The sequence below is a fragment of the Nerophis ophidion genome, linkage group LG13 (genome assembly GCF_033978795.1).
Source record: "Nerophis ophidion isolate RoL-2023_Sa linkage group LG13, RoL_Noph_v1.0, whole genome shotgun sequence".
Taxonomy (NCBI): Eukaryota; Metazoa; Chordata; class Actinopteri; order Syngnathiformes; family Syngnathidae; genus Nerophis; species Nerophis ophidion.
Genome location: NC_084623.1, coordinates 42,808,999 through 42,817,181, shown reverse-complemented (window position 1 = coordinate 42,817,181; position 8,183 = coordinate 42,808,999).

Here is an 8,183-nt window from a genome sequence, read left to right as displayed (position 1 = left end):
ATTATTCTTTATAGTCTCCATTATTAATTGAACAAATTGCAAAAGATTCAGCTACACAGATGTCTAAATTACTGTGTAATTATGCGATGGAAAGAGACAACTTTTAGCCGTGTGTGGTGCTGGGCTAATATATCCGCGACGTTTTCAACAAGAAACTCCGCGGGATATTTAAAATTGTAATTTAGTAAACTAAAAAGGCCGTATTGGCACGTGTTGCAATGTTAATATTTCATCATTGATATATAAACTATCAGACTGTGTGGTGGGTAGTAGTGGGTTTCAGTAGGCCTTAACCTTGTTGGAGGTAGTGTTTCATATGCCCATTCATCGAACCCTTCAAAATAGGAAAAATAGAATATGTTCGAATTATTAAAAATAAAATATTATTTCTATTTGCATCTACATCATTGTGTTCAAAGAACAAAACCAGCAAAATGTTCACACAAAAACAAAAACATAATAATGAAAACTTACTGCAAATCAGTGTGACTTTCAGAGACCAGTTCAGAATTGTGCAGCTTCACCTTGACAACTGCCACTCTCATGTCATTTTCGCAACAAAGTCTGTTCCTTTTCTTTGTTTTATGTCAAGCATCCATGCAAAAGGAAAAGATATGTTGTAACATCCATCCCATCCATTTTCTACCGCTTATTCCCTTTTTTGGGGTCGCGGGGGGCGCTGGCGCCTATCTCAGCTACAATCGGGCGGAAGGCGGGGTACACCCTGGACAAGTCGCCACCTCATCGCAGGGCCAACACAGATAGACAGACAACATTCACACTCACATTCACACACTAGGGCTAATTTAGTGTTGCCAATCAACCTATCCCCAGGTGCATGTCTTTGGAAGTGGGAGGAAGCCGGAGTACCCGGAGGGAACCCACGCATTCACGGGGAGAACATGCAAACTCCAGACAGAAAGATCCCGAGCTTGGATTTGAACCCAGGACTGCAGGACCTTCGTATTGTGAGGCAGACGCACTAACCCCTGTGCCACCAACGGTAAAAAAAAAATCTCCAGGGCTTTCTTAGCAATAACACGGAAAGCTACCGTTTGTTGACACCAAAATGTTGTCGTTCTGGTGAGTTGCTGTTGAATTTGGCTCTTCTGACTTTCAGCGATTTCGTCGAGGTATTCATCATCGACATCAGCTGTCTGAAAACTGCACGTGCTGTCTCGCTCATGCTGGGTCTAACTCTCTCGTCAGGAAGTATCCGTCGGGAGACTATGAAAGCTCATCTAACTGCACGGCCATTGCTTGCTTCAGTTCCAAGGGTACAGAAATGTCTCCCATTCCGGATACATCTTTGATCCTACTCACACAGTCTTCCAGCAGGGGGAAATTTGCAAAGTTATCATTCTCTGTTCTTTGTTTCCATAACAGTAGCTTGTTTTGAAAAGCCTTCAGATTGTATTCCGCCCTGCATCTGTTGATTGAGAGCTGCGGAGATTATAAAACATGTACACCAAAATTAAAATAAACTAAACATTTTTAACCAACCATGACAATGTTGGGGTCCTTGCAAAAACAGGGTTTATTCCACACACATGGCAATATTACGATTTAGCACATTGGTTGTCTCCCCTTGTTCCCTTTGCTTCCCTGACTACCTCTTTGATCTAGACCAGAGATCGGGAACCTTTTTGGCTGAGAGAGCCAAGAAGCCAAATATTTTAAAATGTATTTACGTACGAGCCATATATAATATATTTTTAACACTGAACACAACTAAAAGTGTACATTTTCAAGTAAGACCAACATTTCTAGAGTATAATAGGTCTCTTATTCATTGTAATAACGTTGTTATTCTGAAGCTAACTTAGGAGGGGGCGTGGCCTGCAGGTCTGCAGCGAAGCGGGGCGTTGCCAGGACCGGTCTCGAAATCAGCGACAGGTGTGTAAATTGCCCACCTGGGCCTTGTTGAATAACCCCAAGAGGCTAGCCCTACACTAACCAATTCTAAATAAATTATTTCTTACCCTTATGGCAACTTCTTGAACAGGTGCCGTAGAAAAAGGATGGATGGATTCAAATGCATGAACATTTTTATAATTTTAACATTATTTTTAACACTGTGATTACAAGTGGAATTATTCATTACTTATTGTGTTAAGCAGTGTCAGCTCATATTTATTCGAGAGCCAGATGCAGTCATCAAAAGAGCCACATCTGGCTCGCGAGCCATAGGTTCCCTACCCCTGATCTAGACCTCCCACCTGGACACAGACCTTCGACGCCTCGCTAAAGCCCCCCACTAGGGGTGGGCAATATCACAAATTTGGGTATCGATACCGATTCAATCCGATACCGGCCAGTATCGCCGTTACCGATACCGGAAGAGTCGTCATCTGATGGGGAAGGGGGGGGGGCTTCGGGGTATCGATACTTTTGAAAAAAAAATTTTTACTTTTGCCTTTATTAATTGATTATGATAATAATACAACACAGGACAACGATTTAAGTCAAAAAATAAAATATTTATTACAAAAGTAATATCAATAGCAATAAAGTAATGCAAATAAGGTGCAAACAACTACTGAACCTGGCTTGTCGCCTCAAAACACACAAACACTTAAGGTAAATAACAAAACTCTACTTATTGAACAAAGTTGTAAACATGAACACAAAGCAAAAGAACTGAGAAATTCAAATAAAAAAGTAATAATATCAATTACAATAAAGTAAGTTGTGCAAATAAGGTGAAAACAAATACTGAACTTGGCTAGTCGCCTCACAACACACAAGAACTTAAATAAAAAAGAAAACACTAGTTATTAAACAGTTGTAAAAATGAACACAAAACAAAAGAAATGAGGAATTATTATCGTTATTTTAGTGCAATAAAATACTTTACAGTTTACAACGAAGACATTAAGTCGCACTGGAAAGGGACGCGTGTGTGTGTGTGCGTGTCCGAGTGAACCTCGGAGCGAATCATACTGATGTGTGTGCGCGAACGCACCAAGCGTGTTAATTGTATTTATTTTATTTTATTTTGGGTTGAAGATACATTTTTAAAGTGTTTTTAAATCTTGTTCGCGACCCATCACTAGGGAGGAGGGTGGAGTGGTGAGGAGCGCTGCGCTGCGCTCACATTTTTTTTTAAATCGGAGTGATTCGCTTAATTTGGTGAAGTATAGATACCATCACGCCAGTATCGATACGATACCGATACTCACCAAGTATCGATACTATCGATAGTTGATATCGATACGCCCAGCCCTATCCCCCACTTCCTGCCTGCTCACGGACCTCCGAGCTTGTCTTGTCCCCCCTTGAACTTCCACACCTCTAGCTTAACACTCATTTAATTCCTACACATAGTCGCACGCCATACACATCTTGGATTAATATACACACTTTGTTTTTTATTTATATATATGTATATATATATATATATATATATATGTCGTGCATATTTAAAAATAAAGTGTAAACGACGTCCCCTGAGTCTGTGCCGTCTTCTCCTCCTGTTCACACAACAATAATTCTAAAATTTCACATACATCGTACAAAGCAGTACTTTTGTCAGAATTTAAAGTAATCGCAATTATTACATTCCACAAAGCCATTATATAAAAGCTGCATGGTGAAAATGGTCTTATGAATGATAAATTGGGGTTACGAGTTCATACTCTGTTGGCTTCCTTGACTAAATGCTTCGTTTGGCTCCGAGGTCAATTTGAACCTTGGATTAAGCGCTAATTAGAGGTTGAATGAAGTCTGGGTGGGAAAAAAAAAATCAATGCTCTGCTCTACACAGGTGCTTGTTCGCACGTAACAGAAAATACAAAGTAGATGTTTGTATAGCCTGACTATGCACTGTATGTTTGACAAGTATTACAATGTACATTAGAACAGGCAACACATTTTCCCCTTTTTTTCCCACCCACTTCCAAGAACAGCAACCCAACCCATACCCCATACACACATACACCCCCCTCCCCCCAGGTCCTACATAACTTAAAGGTACAGTCACAAATGGAAAATAATTAGTACATCACTTTCTTCTCAACATAGGCAGATAGTAAATATACACCCGGAGTAAATATAAAAAAATAAATAAAAAGAAGCTGGTTTATGAAAGGTGAACTTTTCATGTGTCCTGTAGCGTCTTTAATTTAGCTATGTAGTCAACCATATAGCCCCAAACAAAATAAAACTTCTCAGGTGCCCCCCTAAGATTGAACTTTATTTTTTCCGGATCTAAATACAATACAGTGCTCAGAGAGTATGGGGTATCGGACTGTCTTATTGTGGCGGTCCGCTCCCTGTACGATCAGTGCCAGAGCTTGGTCCGCATTGCCGGCAGTAAGTTGAACACATTTCCAGTGAGGGTTGGACTCCGCCAAGGCTGTCCTTTGTCACCGATTCTGTTCATAACTTTTATGGACAGAATTTCTAGGCGCAGTCAAGGCGTTGAGGGGTTCCGGTCTGGTGACCGCAGGATTAGGTCTCTGCTTTTTGCAGATGATGTGGTCCTGATGGCTTCATCTGACCGGGATCTTCAGCTCTCACTGGATCGGTTTGCAGCCGAGTGTGAAGCGACCGGAATGAGAATCAGCACCTCCAAGTCCGAGTCCATGGTTCTCGCCCGGAAAAGGGTGGAGTGCCATCTCCGGGTTGGGGAGGAGACCCTGCCCCAAGTGGAGGAGTTCAAGTACCTAGGAGTCTTGTTCACGAGTGAGGGAAGAGTGGATCGTGAGATCGACAGGCGGATCGGTGCGGCGTCTTCAGTAATGCGTACGTTGTACCGATCCGTTGTGGTGAAGAAGGAGCTGAGCCGGAAGGCAAAGCTCTCAATTTACCGGTCGATCTACGTTCCCATCCTCACCTATGGTCATGAACTTTGGGTCATGACCGAAAGGATAAGATCACGGGTACAAGCGGCCGAAATGAGTTTCCTCCGCCGGGTGGCGGGGCTCTCCCTTAGAGATAGGGTGAGAAGCTCTGCCATCCGGGAGGAACTCAAAGTAAAGCCGCTGCTCCTTCACATCGAGAGGAGCCAGATGAGGTGGTTCGGGCATCTGGTCAGGATGCCACCCGAACGCCTCCCTAGGGAGGTGTTTAGGGCACGTCCAACCGGTAGGAGGCCACGGGGAACACCCAGGACACGTTGGGAAGACTATGAGGGACGGCGTGGCACAGTGGGAGAGTGGCCGTGCGCAACCCGAGGGTTCCTGGTTCAATTCCCACCTAGTACCAACCTCGTCACGTCCATTGTGTCCTGAGCAAGACACTTCACCCTTGCTCCTGATGGGTGCTGGTTGGCGCCTTGCATGGCAGCTCCCTCCATCAGTGTGTGAATGTGTGTGTGAATGGGTAAATGTGGAAGTAATGTCAAAGCGCTTTGAGTACCTTGAAGGTAGAAAAGCGCTATACAAGTACAACCCATTTATCATTTATTTATTTATGTCTCCCGGGAGGTGTTTAGGGCACGTCCAACCGGTAGGAGGCCACGGGGAAGACCCAGGACACGTTGGGAAGACTATGTCTCCCGGCTGGCCTGGGAACGCCTCGGGACCCCCCGGGAAGAGCTAGACGAAGTGGCTGGGGAAAGGGAAGTCTGGGTTTCCCTGCTTAGGCTGTTGCCCCCGCGACCCGACCTCGGATAAGCGGAAGAAGATGGATGGATAAATACATCATAAGGTCTTTAAGCCATAAGGAGGCTTTGGGGCAGAAAGGTGACTTCCACTCCAGCAAAATTCTCCTACGTGCTAATAAGCATGCAAAGGCGATACTATCCTTAAATGTTCTCCTTATTTGGGGATCTGATACCGTCCCAAAAATAGCCATTTCTGCACATGGTGTCAGATTTAAATCCAGTGCCTTAGCAAGGTGTTTGAAAATATCCATCCATCCATCCATCTTCTTCTGCTTATCCGAGGTCGGGTCGCAGGGGCAGCAGCCTAAGCAGGGAAGCCCAGACTTCCCTCTCCCCAGCCACTTCGTCTAGCTCTTCCCGGGGGATCCCGAGGCGTTCCCAGGCCAGCCGGGAGACATAGTCTTCCCAACGTGTCCTGGGTCTTCCCCGTGGCCTCCTACCAGTTGGACGTGCCCTAAACACCTCCCTAGGGAGGCGTTCGGGTGGCATCCTGACCAGATGCCCGAACCACCTCATCTGGCTCCTCTCGATGTGGAGGAGCAGCGGCTTTACATTGAGTTCCTCCCGGATGACAGACCTTCTCACCCTATCTCTAAGGGAGAGCCCCGCCACCCGGCGGAGGAAACTCATTTCGGCCGCTTGTACCCGTGATCTTATCCTTTCGGTCATGACCCAAAGCTCATGACCATAGGTGAGGATGGGAACGTAGATCGACCGGAAAATTGAGAGCTTTGCCTTCCGGCTCAGCTCCTTCTTCACCACAACGGATCGGTACAACGTCCGCATTACTGAAGACGCCGCACCGATCCGCCTGTCGATCTCACGATCAACTCTTCCCCCACTCGTGAACAAGACTCCTAGGTACTTGAACTCCTCCACTTGGGGCAGGGTCTCCTCCCCAACCCGGAGATGGCACTCCACCCTTTTCCGGGAGAGAACCATGGACTCGGATTTGGAGGTGCTGATTCTCATTCCGGCCGCTTCACACTCGGCTGCGAACCGATCCAGTGAGAGCTGAAGATCCCGACCAGATGAAGCCAACAGGACCACATCGTCTGCAAAAAGCAGAGACCTAATCCCGCGGCCACCAAACCGGAACCCCTCAACGCCTTGACTGCGCCTAGAAATTCTGTCCATAAAAGTTATGAACAGAATCGGTGACAAAGGGCAACCTTGGCGGAGTCCAACCCTCACTGGAAACGTGTCCGACTTACTGCCGGCAATGCGGACCAAGCTCTGACACTGTTTGAAAATAGTTGTCCAATAATCCAGCAAATGGGGACAAGACCAAAACATGTGCGTCATGTTTGCAGGTGACATATGACATCTGTTACAAGTATCCGAAATATTGGGATATATTTTGGAGAGTTTGGAATTAGTTAAATAAATACAGTGGACTACCTTAAATTGTATTAAATTAAGCCTCCAAAGACATGCACCTGGGGATAGGTTGATTGGCAACACTAAATTGGCCCTAGTGTGTGAATGTGAGTGTGAATGTTGTCTGTCTATCTGTGTTGGCCCTGTGGTGAGGTGGCGACTTGTCCAGGGTGTACCCCGCCTTCCGCCCGATTGTAGCTGAGATAGGCGCCAGCGCCCCCCGCGACCCCAAAAGGGAATAAGCGGTAGAAAATGGATGGATGGATGGATAAGCCTTGAACAGGATGTACTGTTAATTTGGGTTAAGGCAGAATCCCAATCTCCATCATCTATGGATCTGCCAAGCTCTTCTTCCCAATTCCTTCTGATTTTATGAAGAGATGTTTTACCAAACTGGGAGATTAAGGTGTAGATTTTGGAAATTAGGCCTTTCTGATTTGTGGGAATATGTCAAATTGAATCAGTTAGCGAATTTGGTGGAGTATTAGGGAAAGAGAGACTATTTGATTTAACAAAATTACGAACCTGAAAGTATCGAAATAGGTGAGATTTTGGTAGGTCAAATTTTTCACACAGTTCACTGAAACCCGCGAAAACATCACCAATATATAAGTCTTTTAGCCTGCTAAGGTTTGACTGCTTCCATAGAGAAAACGCTACATCTGTGCTAGGAGGGAGGAAGAGGTGGTTATTATGAATGGGGTTGTGGTTGGATAAACCCTGCAGGCCGAAAGTATTTCTAAATTGAGACCAGATTCTAAGGGTAGAAATGACAATTGGACTACAAGTAAATTGGGATGGTCGATAAGGTAATTTTGATGTAAGCAGATCCAAGAGTGAGGTAGAACAGGAACTAGCTTCAGATTTGCACCAGATTAATTCAGGTTCTTGGATCCAGAGAGTCACTTTGTCTACACGCCCCTAAAGCTGACCAACACGCCGGATTGTAGTCAGCTGGAGCCGTGTCTTAATGAAATTAAACAATGGATGTCCGCTAACTTTTTGCAACTCAACGCCAAAAAAACGGAAATGCTGATTATCGGTCCTGCTAGACACCGAACTCTATTTAATAATACAACTCTAACATTTGACAACCAAACAATTAAACAAGGCGACACGGTAAAGAATCTGGGTATTATCTTCGACCCAACTCTTTCCTTTGAGGCACACATTAAAAGCGTTACTAAAACGGCCT